The following is a 9844-nucleotide window of genomic DNA, read 5'->3' on the forward strand; positions in this document are numbered from 1 at the left end:
CGCCAAACTGTTGGGCTGACTGGTGACAAGACCACGGTGGCAGATGGCAGAAATAATGTCTGGGTCGAGTTCTTCCGATTCACCAGGTTCAATGACACGCTCTTCAGTGAACTTGTTGATCAGGTCCCAATCTTTCTGTAATGTCGTCAGGTCAGCAGGGTGGCTGTGAGGGCGTCGAGATAAAGCGTCAGCGTCGAGGTTCTGCTTCCCGGCTCGATATTGCAGCTTGAAAGTGTAGGTGGACAGGGCGGCAAGCCATCTGTGACTCGCGGCGTCCAACTTCGCTGTTGTTAACAGGTAAGTGAGCGGGTTGTTGTCAGTCACTACCACAAAGTTGGCTCCGTACAGGTAGTCGTGAAACTTTTCACACACACTCCACTTCAGCGCAAGGAATTCTAATTTATGTGCAGGATACCTTGACTCGCTTGCTGACAGACCACGGCTGGCGTAGGCAATTACTCTTAGCTGACCCTCTTGTTCCTGGTACAAAGCTGCTCCGAGCCCGATGGTGCTGGCATCGGTATGAAGGATGTATTGCAGCTTCGAATCAGCAAAACCAAGGACTGGGGAACTGGTCAGCTTCTCAATGAGAGTTTCAAACGCTAGCTGGCAGGCAGGGGACCATCGCTCTCCAAAGGGCTGTTTCGGGTCCTGGGTGTTAACTGGACTGGACTTTTTCTGGGCCTTGGAGGTAGGTGTATAGCCACGCGTCAAATCATTGAGGGGTTTTGCAATGGCCGAGTACCCTTTGATGAACCTCCGGTAATATCCAGCGAAACCTAGGAATGACTTGAGCTCTTTCAAAGTTCTTGGAATTGGCCAGGATTTCAGAGCAAGGATCTTGTCTGGATCAGTCTCAACTCCCTCCTCCGAAACAATGTGTCCCAGGTACTTAACCGATGTCTGGAAAAACTTACATTTCTCGGGTGAGAGCTTCAGACCATATTCCTTCAAGCGATGTATTACCCGCAGCAACCCCTGCTCGTGTTCCTCTAGTGTGTCTGAGAAGATAATAAGATGATCAAGGAAAACCAGGACTTCCTTCAAATGAAGATCTCCCATACTCTTCTCCATTAAGCGCTGGAACGTGGATGGAGCATTTGTTACCCCTTGGGGCATTCGGTTGAATTCCCAAAATCCAATGGGCGTCACAAAAGCTGTTTTAGCTTTGTCTGCTTCATTCATCTCGATCTGGTAATACCCTGACTTTAGGTCAAGAACGCTGAACCATTTAGAACCGGACAACGCGGACAGGGACTCCTCCAGGTTGGGCAGGGGATATGCGTCCTTAATCGTCTGTAGATTCAGCTTCCTGTAGTCAATGCACAAGCGTATGTCACCGTTCTTCTTACGGACCACAACAACGGGTGATGAGAATGACGACTCCGACTCACGAATGACACCAGCCTCCAGAAGGTCCCTTAGGTGTTGTCGGACTGCTTCGATGTCAAATCAAATCAAATCAAATCAAATGAACTTTATTTATCCGTTAGGAACTTCATTGCAGGGAAAGCGCCAGTACAGAACACAACACACACAACAAAAATTAGAAATTCTGATTGGTCATGGAGTCCCTAGTAAATAGCTTAAAAACAACAATAGATTAAAAGCAGTGGTAAATTAAGTGATAAATAAATTAAGTAAAAGAAGGTGATCACAGTCCCTGTCAGCCATTTAACAGACGGATGGAGGTGGGGAGGAAGCTGGAGCTGGCCCTCTTTGTCCTCAGTGGGAGCGCCCTGTACCTGCGCCCTGAAGGCAGCAGAGTGTAATGAGGGTGCAGGGTGTGTGAAGGGTCAGTGGAGATCTGGGTGCCTTTGCTCAGGACTCTGGTGTTGTAGATGTTAGTGAGTGACTGCTGTTCCTGACCAATGATTTTACTGCTTATTTTGATGATTTTACTAAGACTGTTGCGGTGAGTGAGAGTGAGTGAACCAAACCAGGCGGTGATGTTGAATGTGAGGATGGATTCAATGAAACATTTATAGAAAACTGCGAGAATGGATTGGCGAACCTGAAGTTTGCGGAGCTTACGGAGAAAAAAGAGGCGCTGTTGACATTTAGAAAAAATTTGTTCAGAGTTGAGTTGAAATGTAAGTTTATGGTCGATTATGGAGCCGAGATACTTATATGAGGTGACCTTATCGATTATTTCATTATTGACTGTAAGTGAGGGTGTAGTGAAATGGTCATGGTGGAAGTATATGATCATTTCTTTAGTCTTAGATGTGTTCAGATCTAGACAGTTGTCCCTGCACCACAGTGAGAATGAGTCCAGTTCTGTTTGCAGTAGTCCGACAGTGTTTGTGGTGTCCATGATTACTGTGTCATCTGAATACTTGATGTAGGTTATTCCCGGGGTGGTGCTCCTACAGTCGTTAGTGTACAGAGTGAAGAGAAGTGGAGAGATGACCGAACCTTGAGGTGAACCGGTTGATATTGTTCGAGCAGTGCTGAGGTGACCGTTCACCCTGACCCTCTGATCCCTCTCTGTGAGGAAGGAGAGGACCCAGAGAATGATGTGGGGGTTGGCATCCATCTGGAGCAGCTTGCGTCCCATGAGGTGTGGTTGCACTGTATTAAATGCGCTCGAGAAGTCCACAAACACCAGGCTGACGTGGGACTTGGGTTTTTCCAGGTGGGTTATGGCACCATGCAGCAGGGTGAGTACAGCATCATCCACCCCTCTGCGTGGCTGGTAAGCAAACTGCTGCGGGTCAGAGTGCACCCCTACATCGGCCTGCAGCTGGGCCATGACGAGCCTTTCAAAGCTCTTCATGACCAGTGATGTCAGAGCCACAGGCCGATAATCATTGTTGGTACCAGGGTTGCTCTTCTTCGCCACAGGGCAGATGATGGAGGACTTCCATATTGATGGAATGGAGTGCTCAGCCAGAGAGCGGTTGAACAGCGAGCAGAAGACTCCAGCTAGCTGACTGCAGCAAACTTTCAGCAGGCGCCCACTGATGTAATCCGGTCCAGGGGACTTGTTGGGCTTAATCCGCTTCAGCGAGTGCTCCACCTCTGCAGGCAGCAACTGTAGATCCTCAGTGGACTGAAGCATAGAGACGAGCTCTGCAGTGAGCTCCTCCCTCTCCTTGGAGTAGTCACACCGATCAAACCTGCAATAAAAGTTGTTGAGATCCTCCGCCATGCGGACAGACACCTCTGCAGGGAGCCCAGATGAGGTGGAGTTGGAGGGGAGCCCAGCCAGGGTGACCACCATCTCCACATATCCAAGATAAGGAACGGCTTGTCCTGCAGCTCCTTCCACTTGCAGTAAATCACACAAGGATTTAACGGGTTGGTCTGCAAAATGCTGGTTGTAGAATGACACCGGGATCGTAGTGACTTGCGATCCTGTGTCTAAGAGACAAGTGACTTCTTCACCAACTTCTTCTTTAACGACTGTACTCACACCTCTGGCACTACCTCAAACACCTCTGTACATGCACATGTAACTAGTTTCTAGAAGGTCAGCACTTTGTTTCTAAGGTTCTTTAACCAACACATGTTTTTCTCTCCTTCACAGGTTATGTACATTATGCTATATAAGTTTTAAGTCTAATTGCTAATGCTAACTGCACAGGTTATGTACATTATGCTATATAAGATTTAAGTCTAATGCTAATGCTAACTGCACAGGTTTAACATATAATTATGTTTATTCTTAGTCACATAGGGGCTGCTAAATCTTGTTTGGGGGATTACTGTATACAGAGGGGGGGGGGACAGCGGGTGTGTATTGTAGCTAATGTCTTGTGTCCTGCCTGTCTGTATACTGCTACTGGATGCCTTGAATTTCCCTCGGGATCAATAAAGTATCTATCTATCTATCTATCTATCTATCTATCTATCTATCTATCTATCTATCTATCTATCTATCTATCTATCTATCTATCTATCTATCTATCTATCTATCTATCTATCTATCTATCTATCTATCTATCTATCTATCTATCTATCTATCTATCTATCTATCTATCTATCTATCTATCTAACAATTTTGACATTGGCCGTGCAGCGAGATCCAATTAAGCCTGTGGGTAATCTGGCAGGAACAGCAGGAGTGGTCTGGATTACTTCATGACATTTGAGGTGTTTCTTCTGGTTGGGACATTGTGGGTCCACAACAGTTCCGGTTCGCCCCACAACTGGAACTGGCTCTAGTTTAAAGAATGTCTTGAAGTAGAGTTCGATACCTGCCATCTTTGCTGCTTTTCAGTGAACCGCTTCTTCTTCGTGGCGACGAGTGCAGAGTTTGGGGGGTTATCACAATGGGTCTTTATATGGCCATCTTCACCACACCGATAGCAGTAGCCGGCCTTGGGAACAGAGGACGGGTTCTTTGTGGGCTTCCCGGCCCTCTGTCCCTCCTCCAGCTTGCGGCCCGATGTGGCAGCAGCAGACTGACTGGATCTTGACTGGGCAGCAGTGAGGGTTGCTAGCTGTTTCTGAATATCGGCCATTTGTTTAGCAAGCTGCTGCGTGATGTTGGTGAGTGCAGCAATCTCTCCTTTCTCTGCACTGTCGGTGTAAGCATACTGTGCGTGAGTTGCAGCTCTGGGTCGTGATGAGCCGAGATGTTGCTTCATGCGGATGGCTTTCGCAGCTTCACGATCCTCTTCAGTTCGCAGAAGTAGCAGGAATTCAGCAAACGATGGGGGATTATGTTTCCGTTGTTTTAATTGAAGTTCCACAATGAGGGAATTATCCCAACAGCCACGGCAGAATTGAGTCAGTAGGTGTCGATCAAAGTCTTTGTTTAAGACTCCGCCTCGTTTCACGGCCTGGTTCAGTGCCACCTGCAGACGCTGCAAAAATTGGGACGGCTTCTCCCCAGCGTCCTGGAACGTGTCCATAAACTTGGCGTACAGCTCTTCGCCATCCTGAACAGTGCCATATGCCGAGTCAAGTGTCTGTAGGTACACGGTTGGTGGAGTGTCAGGCCTCAGATGCTTAACCATGTCCGCAGCAGGTGGTAACAGGCTGTCAAAGATCTTACGTGAGCGCTGTAGGTCGGACACTGCAGGATCTTTCAGCAACAGCTCCACTCCGGAACGCCATGTGTCGTAGTCTGACTCGGTTTGGGATCTGGGTGATCTTCCAGAGAAGGCTCTGAGCCGCTGTGTGGAGTGCATAGCGCTGTCGTCGTTCTTGACAATATGCTCAACCACATAGCGTTGGACTTCAGGTGGATTGAAGCTGGCGTGTGACATGGCTGGCAAAGAGGGTCTCGAGGCGTATTGGGCTGTGGGATCTGGCTGGACCCTTGACTGTGGTTCACTGTTCCGGTCTGAAACAGCAGGACCGACAGGGTGACCAAAGTTGGCAGTAGAGAGCAGCGGTGGAGTCTGCTGATTCCCTGTGGCAGCAGACGGTGGCTCGCTCTCATTGTCCCCTGAAGGAGACTCAACAGCAGTAGTAGTGAGGTTGTGCTGGGTGACTGACTGACCAAGCAGAGACATCACGCCATTCAAAATAACTGCAAAATCTTGGCCAGTCAATTTTGCAACTTTTTATAGTTCAGAAATGTAGTTTTTGGTTTGCAACTGACCTACCTCATGTGCGCAGACTATGGATAAGTCTAAGATTTTATAGGTAACCTCGACATCGTTACACACATATGTATATGGTAAATCTGGGCGTAACACACTCAGCGCAGCGCCTGAAGTATATTCTACAACGATTGAATGGTGAAAAGCAGAATCTGGTTCATCGATGCGTTCGAATTTTAAAATAGAGCCGTACTGGTTTAAAAATTCGATTACCTCGTCATCGGTTTCAGTTTTTGTCGCTTCTTTTATCAAAACTGCATTTGGGATCTTTATGCCACGTTTCTCGAATATGTTCATTTTTCCACAGTGAATATAAAAATACCAAAACTAAAAGTTCAGTCCACTCTCCACTCCTGGCTAGCTCGCCACTTTATGTAACATGTATGCTAACTATTAAATTATAGGAATAAGGTTTAAATACAAACAGATAGCAGACTATTATTTGGGCTAGGTTCAGAAGGCTAGGTTTGTCTCTAGGAGTGGAGAGGAAAACACTGAACACAGGTTAGCTTTTGAGTGATATATATTAGAATTGTGAACAACATTAAGCAATACAAAAACAAGAAATCGAATGGCCATTCGTCAAAAACAGTATATACAAATATGTTATGTAAACATTGATAATTATGGCTCACAGAGGCTGGTCCATAAAAATACCCCAAAAAAAGAGTTCAAAGTTTTGGCCTGTATGGTAGGCGCTACCACAGCTCAACGGCCCCACGACTGAGTGTCCAGTGAGGGAAAAGTCCATATGTGAGTGAGTGAGTGAGTGAAGTGAGTTGTGGGCCGTTGGTGAGCTGCGAGGGGGACAAACCAAGAAGCAGGAAGAGGGTGGCTGCACAAAAGAGCCTCCTACCAGCCCGGCCTGAGCAGTAGAGGTTCAGTTGGTTGGGTTCCAGCACAATCTTTGGGCCTCTTGTCAAGATCAGGCTTTAGCTCGCCATCAACCTGGCCAATTTCGCGGTTCAATCTGTCACGGCTCGGTCTCACACGCTCGGCGGCGGTAGTCGGCTCCTATAGTTTGATATTTACGGTGTTTTAGTTTGGGATATTGAGTTAATATCAAGTGAATTAAACTATGCGTACCTGCAGCAACTTTCCCAGCGTGTGCCCCTCTCGCTCCTCCTGCTGCCAGCCGCAGCTGGGTATCTAGTTGTAATTAGGAGCGCGCGTCCGTCACCTGACGGCGTGACGGCGCGACGTGATGACGTACAACGCACAACATTATAAAAGGAATAAATAAATGCAGGTTTTCCACCTGGGTTACAAAAATCAGAGAAGAAATGTCTCCAGCAATAGACAGTAAAATCATACAATAGGTGTATTCATTGATTTAAAAAAAGTGTTTGACACAATAGATCATAAAATATTAATTTATAAATTTATAAAAATGGTGTGAGGGGAATTACTGTGAACTGGTTAAGCAGCTCTTTAATTAACAGACAGCAATATGTACTATATGTACTATACTATAATATATTAATTAATAATATTAATATATATAATATGTATTTAAACATTGACTCTGTTTTGGGGCCTAAACATTTTAATTTATACATTAATGATATATGTGAAGTTTCAAAGTTACTGCACTTTGTTGTATTTGCAGATGATACAAATTTTTGTGTTCAGGAAATGACCTCATAACAGGAAGCAGAGAAAATGGTCAAATTAAAAGCATGGTTTGAATAAGTTATCCTTGAACTGAAATAAAACTAAGTTCATGATTATTACAAATAAAAGTATGAAAACGTTTAGTTATCTATAGATGGAGTTAATATTGAAAGAGTGTCTGAAGTTCATCATGGATGAAATCACACGGAGCTCTTATAACGAAAAGGTGGCCAAGAAGATCTTTGTTTTAAACAAAGCAACGTTTACGTTGAGACACATTGAGCATTTTGTTTTGTTCACTCATTTTGCCTTATTTGATTTATTGTGTTGAAGTGTGAGGAAACACTTCTGTTACAAACATTAATTATTTATTTTACAGAAAGAAGCATTAAGAGTCATTCATGAAGTCCAGCAGAGAGTTTTTACTTCAGCTTTATTGAAACTGAAAGATTTAGTGGAGTTACATATTAGCAGCATGTTTTTAGTTGAGAAGAGGAAGAGCAGAGGAGAACATTTTAAACATCAGTTTGGACAACTTTAAAACAGATGTGTGTTTCTGAGATCACATTTTGTTATTCTCTCACCAACGAATTAAAGAGCTGTGCTCAAATATTTCAGTTTAAAAAATGTACCAGGAGAAAGTTTTTAGACGGTATGAAATTGGCAATAAGTGTTTGTGTTTTTTTCCTCATTAACTTGGAAGTGAAGTCAAAAACCAGGAATTGTTAGAATTGTTTTGTGTTGCCACCAAATTTATCATTAATTTGTAATTAGACAGATCATCTTGTTTGAGTAAAGGGAGGTAAAAACAAGATGTCTTCTTCTCCCTGCTCCTCTCCCAACATGAGAGGATTTATTTATTTTCACTTCCGGTTTTCCTGCGAACATCACATGTTCAGGAATGTTCATCCATTCATACACATTCATACACTGATGGTAGAGGCTGCTGCAGAGTAAAGAGTCCATCAGTATGAACTCATCCATTCATACACATTCACACACTGATGGTAGAGGCTGCTGCAGAGTAAAGAGTCCATCAGTATGAACTCATCCATTCATACACATTCACACACTGATGGTAGAGGCTGCTGCAGAGTAAAGAGTCCATCAGTATTAACTCATCCATTCACACACATTCACTCACTGATGGTAGAGGCTGCTGCAGAGTAAAGAGTCCATCAGTATGAACTCATCCATTCATACACATTCACACACTGATGGTAGAGGCTGCTGCAGAGTAAAGAGTCCATCAGTATGAACTCATCCATTCATACACATTCACACACTGATGGTAGAGGCTGCTGCAGAGTAAAGAGTCCATCAGTATTAACTCATCCATTCACACACATTCACTCACTGATGGTAGAGGCTGCAGCAGAGTAAAGAGTCCATCAGTATGAACTCATCCATTCATACACATTCACACACTGATGGTAGAGGCTGCTGCAGAGTAAAGAGTCCATCAGTAATCTATTTGATCTCAGAAGTTGGAGATTATTGAAGTTATGGGTTTTTAACATGATTATCATTAGCGCCCCTGAAATCAGAATTCTGACTTTGAAACTCGGAGAACTTTCAGTAGTCTCATTTAAAATCCAACATGGCCGATACATCAAAAGGAACGTTAAATCTGCACCTGTGTTTATCAGGAACTGATTTTGTGTTATTAAATCAATCACACCGTGTGTTGTGTAACTTCTATCTGTGGAAACGATCTCACCATCTCACAGTGTTGTTATCATCAGGAGCAGAATCTAAAGCTTCAACACAGCAGGTTTCCTTCATGATCACACAGGAAGAGAGCAGCTCTCTGATTGGCTGATTGATCACAGAGGAAGAGAGCAGCTCTCTGATTGGTCCTTTAAATTAAACCGTGTGTATTTTGGGCTCTGTCGTTCTAATTTTAGTACCTGTACTTAATTCTAATGACCCAGTTTGATATACTTTGTTTTCTTTAATGACGGTTTAACTTTGTCACTTGATGCCTTCGTGCATTGATGTGTTTTAGTGTTAATTACACTGAGTGTGTGTGCCATCCTGACTTCATGTGTTCAAAGCTCTTTAGAGCATTTCTCAGATATTTTAGGATTGGTTCAGATGGAGCAGTTAAAGGACACGTAAAGCTTTCCTGTTTGAGCCCCTATAGAAATATAACACACTCTCTTTCATACGACTCACATGACATTTTCAGCATGACACATTTCATCAAACACATAATATGAAGTGGGACTGTGAGTGTTGCTTCAGAGGAATGTGGACCTATTCTCTAATACGACTTATGTAAATCTCTGATAAAACCAAATTGCACAACTTGTTCCCCTAAAAGCTTCTTTGTCTGCACTTGGTTATTTCCCCCAGTGAAGGCCATGGGAGCCTGAGCAGCTCGTTGATTCATCGAGAGGAAGTGCAGCCGGACGGTAAGAGCTTTCTGCTATTCAACACATCTTCTGATGACACATCAGCTGATTGTTCTGAAACAGACTGGATTTCATGTCTTTGTCATGTTGATGTCTAACCACGATCTGAACACTGATTGTTAAAAACCTTTATCCTAAAGCTGGAGCAGATTTCACATCCTGTTTCTATTTTCAGCCGAGCTCTGTGAATTCTGTCGGGAGGGAGGCTGACCCGCTTTGGACGAGATGGAGACCTTAGTCTTTCTATTTTCATTT

Source organism: Symphodus melops (assembly GCF_947650265.1).
Source record: "Symphodus melops genome assembly, chromosome: 8".
Classification (NCBI taxonomy): Eukaryota; Metazoa; Chordata; class Actinopteri; order Labriformes; family Labridae; genus Symphodus; species Symphodus melops.